The sequence below is a fragment of the Scylla paramamosain genome, chromosome 26, assembly GCF_035594125.1.
Source record: "Scylla paramamosain isolate STU-SP2022 chromosome 26, ASM3559412v1, whole genome shotgun sequence".
Classification (NCBI taxonomy): domain Eukaryota; kingdom Metazoa; phylum Arthropoda; class Malacostraca; order Decapoda; family Portunidae; genus Scylla; species Scylla paramamosain.
In genome coordinates this window covers 21,329,091-21,338,144 of record NC_087176.1, presented here as the reverse complement: position 1 = coordinate 21,338,144, position 9,054 = coordinate 21,329,091, and the positions used below count along the sequence as shown (strand labels likewise).

The following is a 9,054-nucleotide window of genomic DNA, read 5'->3' as shown; positions in this document are numbered from 1 at the left end:
AAGATCTTACGTAATTTTTATCTTCTGTTTTTCTTGCACGTATGTATTTTTTTCTGTCCTTCCACGATGGTTTCCAATGTGGCAAGTCTCAGCCATGTGAAGGGGAAAAAACAACCTCACGTAGTTCTCCGTGTCTCGTCTCTTTCTTGCATTTGTGCGTCTTTTTCACAACAGTAACCTGTATAATAATGAGTAAGGTATGTTAATTTTCGTCTTCGTGATGGAAATAACATAAGCCTGCCATAAAATTCTGCTTCTCATCTCTTTCTTAAACTTTTATCTTTTTTTTTTCAGTATCGCTTCAATAAAGGTTCTTTGTGTGGTAAACCTGAACTGTATTGCTTCTCTGTGCTGGTCACGTCACGAGCTGAAATAACTCAAATGCCATGTTAACTATCCAGGCTGCTTCTCTTTCCCACACTTCTAGTTTTGTCAGTCTCCTTCACAATGGTTCTGTGTGGTAAATCCAAAACAATGTCATTTCTCTGTCGTCAAAAGAAAAACAAATGTCACGTAACTTTCCGTGTCATCTTTCTCTCATGCTAGCGTTTATATTTTTCTATTTTATGTATTTATTCATTATTGACCACTCATTACTACCACACTAACTCATACTCATTACTCCATGCATGACCTCAGCGTACCTTATTTTTCTACCTTAACTTATAATTAGCAGTCTTTAAAAATAAATCACTACCACATTTATTTCAGTCCTGGTGGAGTCACAGGCGCGGGTGTCGCTGATCCCCGGCCGTGTGATCACCGTTTTTATTTCACGAATAATATGTAAAAGTTATTTGCAAAATCTCAGTTTTGATCAGATTTAATTATTCACGGAGAATATTATTTGACCTCACTTTAAATACTTCAATGGCAAAAAAGCCTCCCTGTAAAATAAAATTAATGAACATATTAATTTATAGTTGGCAGCGATACGGAACACATTATTTCTGCCTAAACTTTTCAGTCGTGGCGTCTGGCGCTCGACGTATGTTCGGCTGCCTATCTGACTGACCGGCTAACAGACTGACTGACTGGCTGAGTGACGATTAAATGATGGTCTAACTAACGGACTTGATGACTGCCATTAGTACCAAAAAAAAAAAAAAAAAAAAATGAAAGCCTTCTCCCTCAAATAAATAAATAAATAAATAAATAAGGAAATAAATTAATAAAGCCTGTTAAACTATTGGTAATCATGAAAACTCTTGCAAACCCCGATAACTGCCACTGGGGTCCTTTAGGAGTCGCAGAAACGAGAATGAGATCTAAAGTGTGACGCTCTGATATTTATTTTTCAGTCTCACGTCTTTCTCATGCTGTTGTTATTACTTTAATGACTCACTTTTATAATTAATGGGCTTATACTCTCATTAATATATATATATATATATATATATATATATATATATATATATATATATATATATATATATATATATATATATATATATATATATATATATATATATATATATATATATATATATATGTTTTTTTTTTTTTTTTTTTTTTTCTGGAGGATTGAGTGTGTGTGTGTGGGTGGGTGGGTGTGGATGTGGAGTCAGTCAGTCTCTCTCTCTCTCTCTCTCTCTCTCTCTCTCTCTCTCTCTCTCTCTCTCTCTCTCTCTCTCTCTCTCTCTCTCTCTCTCTCTCATGCAAATAAATAAATAATGCTCAACTAACACCCACTTATTTTCATGCTCCCCTCTGTGCACACACACACACACACACACACACACACACACACACACACACACACACAACTTTCCTCGTTAGCTCCGGGACACAATGTTCAGGCCACTGTCGCCTCCACCTCGTGTGTTTAATGGACACAATGGATAGCACAGTTCAGTGATTTTCTCCTTGAATTATGAAGGAAGTGTTGGTAGTCCTGCTACTGATTCCCTGCCGCCGAGGGACCGCTGCTGACTCCCCCGCCGCAGCCACCGTGACGTGACAACCCCTCGCCGCCCCACACTTCAGCAGCCCCGCGTCACGATTCGCCTGTCACGTTCAGCGAGGTCTCCATTCTTAAACGCTTTGCTCTCTCATTAGGACTGTTTTCAATGACCACTGAGTTAGTTAATTCGGTCGAAACGTTTAGAAATATGGTTCCGATGTGATTCTGTGATTTTTCATTTATTTATTTTTTTAACGTTTTTATTTGTGTTGAAATTTTAATCTTCCGACGTATTTTTCATGCCTTCACTTCAGATAAAATCAAAAGCACAGCACTTCCTTGAAAAAACACATCGATAAAAATTACCTCCCTTGCCTTGCCCTCCGTCACTCAAAACAGCACCTTCCTTCCTTCTCCCTCCGTCACACAAGACAGCACCTGCGTTACATAAGCCAGTCACTCCCCACCCCCTGTCGCCTCCTGTCTGGACTCCTGAGTGTTGGTCTCTTCATCTGCGTAGCATTAGGTAAAGTACTCCATATGGTGCGTGCTGCCTGCATGGTGGTGTTATCAAGCCAACACCAGCAGGTTAACACGCACGCACGCACGCACCCGCACGAACACACAAACGTCAAGTCTTGAGTCTCCGTGCACGTGCTTGGGAAGAATGCACGGTCGAGGTCACTGGCATGTCTATTCACCTCATTACTCTCATGTTTTTTTTCTCCTCCTCTGTTCTCTTCTCCTACGTTTTTTTTTTTTTTTTTTACAAAATTTTAAGCTAAAAACAAGACGACTTAACTCACACACACACACACACACACACACACACACACACACACACACACACAATCCTCCAAAAAAAATAAAATAAATAAATATATATATATATATATATATATATATATATATATATATATATATATATATATATATATATATATATATATATATATATATATATATATATATATATATATATATATATATATATATATATATAAAAGTGAACTCACACATTCCCAGGTCCTCCCTCCCTCCCAGCAAAAAGTGACCCAAAAGCAGCACACAATTACTGTCCAGAATAAACAAACAAACAATTGTTTAAATAATTACTTTTGACGTTGAATGGAGTAATTTTTAGATCGACATCATTTATACAGAGAAGGAAAGAGAGATAGAGAGAAAAGCACAACATGTGATGCATTTTTAACACCGATGCATATTTCATGAGGGCAGCAGTGGGTAGGTGTGTGTCCCGCCAGAATATACTATAGACTCATCCCTGCCTCGCCTCTGCTCCTGACTAACGAGATTACGGATAGAATCAACACACGTTGCATTTTTTAGCTCATTTAACTCATTAATCACAGCAAGTCATCGTCATCTCTTATGGTGGAGACAGGGCAGGTGTGACAACGAGATCATGAACAGAATCAACACACGCTGCTTCTGACAAACTAATACATTCCTCCGTTGCATCAGCGATCTTTTAGTTTATCTCTTACCAGAGACGCAGGCCGGGCAGGTGTGACAACGTCATGAACATAATCAACACACACACAAAGCTTCTGACACACGCTACACACACTGATTTTGAATAAGCAATGTTTTTGGTTCGCTCATTAGTCACAGAGACTCCTCTACATCTCGGAATAAAACCCAGAGGCCTGCCAGGTGAGACGTCGAGATCATGAACTGAAGCAACGCACACGCTGCTTATGACACGCCAGCCACACGCATTTCTCTCCATAAGCAATCTTTAAATTCTTTTTTTTAATCATAGCGACTCTTCCTTATCTCTTAGTAGAAAACGCAGGCCGGCAGGTGTGTCCTTGTACCGTCTTGGAATACTGCCGTCTGCCTCGGACCCGCCAGCTGCGACTCAAGCAGTTTTTAAGGGGCAGATCAAAACAGTCTAAGTGGACTCCCCCTTGCTAAGCCGCAGGGCAGGACGGGGAGCACGCGGACCCTCTTGTTTCATAATTAGGTGTATGTAGGTGTATGTGCTGGTGAGTATATCTATGGTTTTCATTTGGGTAATTGTCTAGAGTCCTTACCGGGCCTTATTACTGGTCTATTCACTTCAATTCTTTTACACATACCTTCACATGCACCTAAAACATCATTTTAAAGTGGGGGACAAATGCCCCCTTCCCTCTAGTCGGTTAGGTTAGGTTAGGTTAGGTTAGGTTAGGTTAGGTTAGGTTAGGTTTTAGGTGCATGTGAAGGTATGTGTAAAAGAATTGAAGTGAATAGACCAGTAATAAGGCCCGGTAAGGACTCTAGACAATTACCCTAACCTAACCTAACCTAACCTAACCTAACCTAACCTAACCTAACCTAACCGACTAGAGGGAAGGGGGCATTTGTCCCCCACTTTAAAATGATGTTTTAGGTGCATGTGAAGGTATGTGTAAAAGAATTGAAGTGAATAGACCAGTAATAAGGCCCGGTAAGGACTCTAGACAATTACCTTCATTTGATATTATACTGTTTAATTTGATTACTACTAGCATGGTACTTCAGCTTAACGATACGTGTAAAAAATATAATTTCCTGGTGTTTATTTATTCATCAAAAGACCGCTCCCCCCACTTCCATGCCGTCTGGTCTTCCGTAGCAAACAATGTGACCTTAATCTTTAATACTAGGAATTGTTCCGAGTTGTTACCTCACTCACACAACCAGCGCTAGAATAACGGTGTAATAATACTTCCTATCACAGCCGCAGCCACCCACCAACACAACACTGTAAAGGTGAACAAGAATCATGTACTTCTCATAGCGGCGGCGGCGGTGTGTTGAGGCAGCACTTCCACAGTATACGGGGGAAAAAATGGAGATATTTCCTTCCTATCACTATTAACGAGAACAAGAATGATGTACTTACTCTTAGTAGCGGCGGTGGTGATGGCGGTGGTGATGGTGGTTATGGCGGTGGTGGTGGCGGTAGTGATGGAGTGTTAGTGTAACTCAAGCATTGAATTATTATCAAACCTATAGTTTTTTTTCTAACGATCAATAATCATTCGCCATAGTCTCATCACTACAACACGCTTAGTGATCCGACTGTATGCGCTGCACCAATACACAGTCTTGATAACACAACATTGCAGTGTTCAGCACAAGAGACTTCCTGGCCACGGTCAGTTACCATGGCGCCGCTCCGTCACGTGTGTTGAGAGCACTCGCCAGCCTCCTCCACGATGTGTCTCTCGTTAAAAGAGACTGCATAACCGATACAGTCCTGCACCACACAGTTCACTCTCGAGACTCAGCATCTTCTACTCAGTCCTGGCTGATCAGCCACTCTCCCTGCCTTATCCGGAATTCCGTGGCCAGGACGAAACTCACGTGCATCCTACCTCTTGCGGCAGATCACTCTCCACGAGACCAGAGGCCCACTGCGTCACGGGGTCTTTTCGTCCCAACTCGTTTACTTGGCGCTGGCTTGTTCTGTAAATACATAGAGGCAGCGGCGTGAAATCTGTCCAAGAAACTGTATTCACACGAATGTATCATAATTTTACATACTAACATAGTTTTTTTTTTTATATGGAAATAAGAGTTATGGTGTAAATAAAGGAGATGTGGACGCTGATAGAGATGAGCATGAACAGTGAGTGACGCAGTGAAGCAGCTCGACCGTTTCACTCGTCATTACCAAGCTGTGAGTAAACATGATTCACAAAACAAAGATGAGGTGACACAGGAACATTGCTGTTTACAGTGAGGCAGAGTGAGATGGAGGGAAGAAATTGCGGTAGAAGTGCAAAGGATGGGAGTCACAGGGGAAGATGCAAGGGACAAAAACATCTGGAGGAGACCCGTACAAGGAGAGATAAGAGAAGCAATATTGTTATCTGATGCGCAAGACTTATCGGTATAAAGGGAGAATAAACTGCAGAAGACCTGTATACTCACAAAACTATCTGTGGTAACCTACATACGTACATTTACGCCACACACAATCATATCAGCCTCGTCCCTTGAGTCTCGCGCTGCCAAGATGATTCGTCTCAGGATTCAGTTCCAAGTACCGTCCATCGAGAGATCTGCGACGTCACAAGAGGTTGAGAAAGGTCAGGCGAGCGATGGGTGGATAGGTAGTGTAGGGCAGGCTGGTTGTGAGATGGCTAGGACAGAGTGAAGAATAACCTGGATAGGGAATAAGGCAGGGGAGGAGAGAAAGGGATGACTAGGCAGAAGGATGGGAAGTTGGGTGTGGGGCTATATAGGTGGGGATGGGAAACAGTGGAAAAGGAATGACTGAATGCAAGGAGAAGCCATTACGAGTATGTAGAAGAATTATTGTGCGGCTTGTGTGTGTGTGTGTGTGTGTGTGTGTGTGTGTGTGTGTGTGTATGTGTGTGTGTGTCAAAGTAATCAAATCTAACGTGAGTTTCAATACTACTTTGTTTCATTATGCTTTATATGATCATCAGAGACTTCACCTGTTAATATTTCACATTTGTGTGGTGGAGCTTCACTACTGCAGGCGTGAAAAGTTTGACATCCTCACTACTCAGAATAATTAAATATAACGATTTTTTTTATGCCACACTGTATGTTACCTTATATGAACACTGCTATTGTCTCCCTCTTAATACTCTGTGAGGTAAGTGTGTGGTGGAGATTCATCAGTGGAGGCGTAGAATGCTTAAGCTCCACACCACTCCCACTAATTTAATTTAACATGACTTTTTGCACCTTTTTTTTCTACGTTCTAATACGTTTGTAAAATCACTAGACTTTATTTTTCGTCTCAGTAGTTTATGTTAAGTGCGAGGCGGGCATTCACTAGTAGGGGAAATTTCTCAACCACTTCATCATTCTGAATAATTTCATCACATGCGACCTACATTTATATTACAGTACTTTCTGAAGCAGCGTTAATAAACTCACCACACACTTGACTTTTCCTGACTGGTTCGTACAGATATTAAGTTAAAAGTAAGGCAGAAATTCAATGGTGACAGGAGCTTCCTCAGTCGCCTCACCACTGCACAGGTGTCAATATACACAACATTTTTCTTTTTACACATTATTTTCTGAAAGTTAATACACTCACCAGACTTCTGATATATTTTTGTCTCACTATTTCACATAAATACAAAGTAAGATAAAAATAAATCCACTTCACATGATGAAATTTAACAAGCTTTACTCCTTTTATACAGCACTCTCTGCTATGGTATTTAATCTAAATTAGCTCTCTCTTTTTCTCTCTCTTTTTCTGTCTTCCTTTTCTATGCTACGTAAGTACGAGGCACAGATTAACTAGCGAGGGGAATTTTTAAACCACCTCACGATTCAAAGCAATTCCATCCTAATAATACACTCCTTGTATCGTTCCTTATAACACTTTCTAAAACGACGTACGTAAATTTTTGTCACCTGAGATTTTTTTTTTCTTATAATTTCATATTGAGTGTAGCCGCCGTATACGTACACCTTACACGACGGCTAGAGATACGCACATACGTACATTGTAATGTGACATTTTATGTTTTATTTGTTAGCGTTATATTATTTGTAGCACCTGGTTGTTATACATGAGCAGTGTATGGCGCGCCTACTCGCCGGCACAACAGAGTGGGAGGAGAATGTAGGGCCGAGGGGACGCGTTGAACTTGCCCTCTCAACTATTTCTCTCGCCGAATGGTCGGTTGTTGTGACGTGAGTGTTGATAACATACCCACAGCATAATGAACATCATAGGCTGTAGGGGCCCACCAGCGCCTCCAAAGCCACGTCACGACAGTCACGCCTACACGTCAGACGTGTCTCGGAAGGCGCGGAGAGTAAATCCCAGTAAATCCCCGAGTTCTCATCCTGGTAAATCCCCAAGTGTAATCCCTTGCATACAACCAAGAGGACGCCTGTTCCCCGCACTGTGTGTGTATTCATCATAGTATTAGATAACAGATTTAATGATGTGTGTCAATATAATTAATGTAACTACTTATAGTAATTAGATACTTATGTAACTGAGGATTTAGTGATGTGTGTTTATGTAAGTACACTTAACGTAACATAATGACGTACATCAGATCACGCAGACGAGAGGGCGACTTGCTATGTTTGTGCTGGTGGTGTTCATCTGTAGAAGCGACTGAACCCGCTAAAGTGTAGGTAACTTTGTATTGACTCACATATGTTACGGAACTGACGACGTGAAGTGTCACGACATTGATGTACTGCAATACTTGTTTTATCTACTGATATACTCTTTTGTGTTACTCTCAGTATTAGTGATACTATGTTAATTCACAGGTTTGACCGCTTCTGAATACAAAGAGCGCGTACTGCACACCTCGTTTCAGTCACCTCCAGTACAATACATTAATAAGCGTCGTACGGCACTTACATTGACTAAAAGAGAAAGGAGAATTTCAATATTTCAGTACAGGCAAGAACTTTAGAGCTTAATTTAAAAAGCCTTCCTTAACTTTTTACACGAGTTTCTAAGCTACCTTTATAATATTGACTTTGTTTTATTTACTTGATTTTTTTTTTTTTGTTATTATTTCATTGTAAGAGGCAGAATCTCTGTTTAATTCAACACAAGTAACTTCTTTTCTTCCACACAAGACTTTTCTCAGCGACGTTTATAAATATTCATCAACAACCACCCAGACAGTTTTTCTTCCTTACAGTTTCATGGGTTTCATAACGTTTTATATTATCTTATTTATTATTTCACATTAAGTAAGAGGCAGAATTTAAACTTAATCTAACGCAACTGACTCCATTTCTTATCCACGACTTTTAAATTCTCCGCACATTTATAAGTATTCATCAACAAACACCCTGATTTTTTCCTTCTTTACTCTCTCATAGGTTTTATAAATTTTATATGAGAACTGGATTTGCTTCGATTCCTTTGTTGCCTGGACGACTCTGAGTTGTGTTGACTCCACCTCTTGAGTCTTTCGTCCCCGTGGGGAGCTAGTCACTTGGTACTTGGGCGGACGGTACTCAGGTCATATTAGCCTCAGGTCAGATGCTCCTCAAAACAGATCAGCCTGAGCGCAAATAGGCCTCAGGACGTTTGGTACTCGACACACTGGGTACCCAAACCATTTGGTCCTCAAAATGTCTCTAGACTCAAACGTCTGCACTACAGGCTTCATGAAAGCAGCATT

At 40.6% G+C, this 9,054-nt stretch overlaps 1 long non-coding RNA gene across 1 annotated transcript; it reads right to left on the bottom strand.

Moving 5' to 3' along the window:
• Positions 1-6,240, bottom strand: LOC135113939 (uncharacterized). The gene is made up of 3 exons (XR_010275137.1): positions 5,861-6,240; positions 4,797-5,393; positions 1-178 (listed from the first exon to the last, which is right to left on the bottom strand). It is a non-coding gene; the product is annotated as an uncharacterized LOC135113939 (long non-coding RNA).
• Between the last annotated feature and the right edge of the window lie 2,814 nt (positions 6,241-9,054).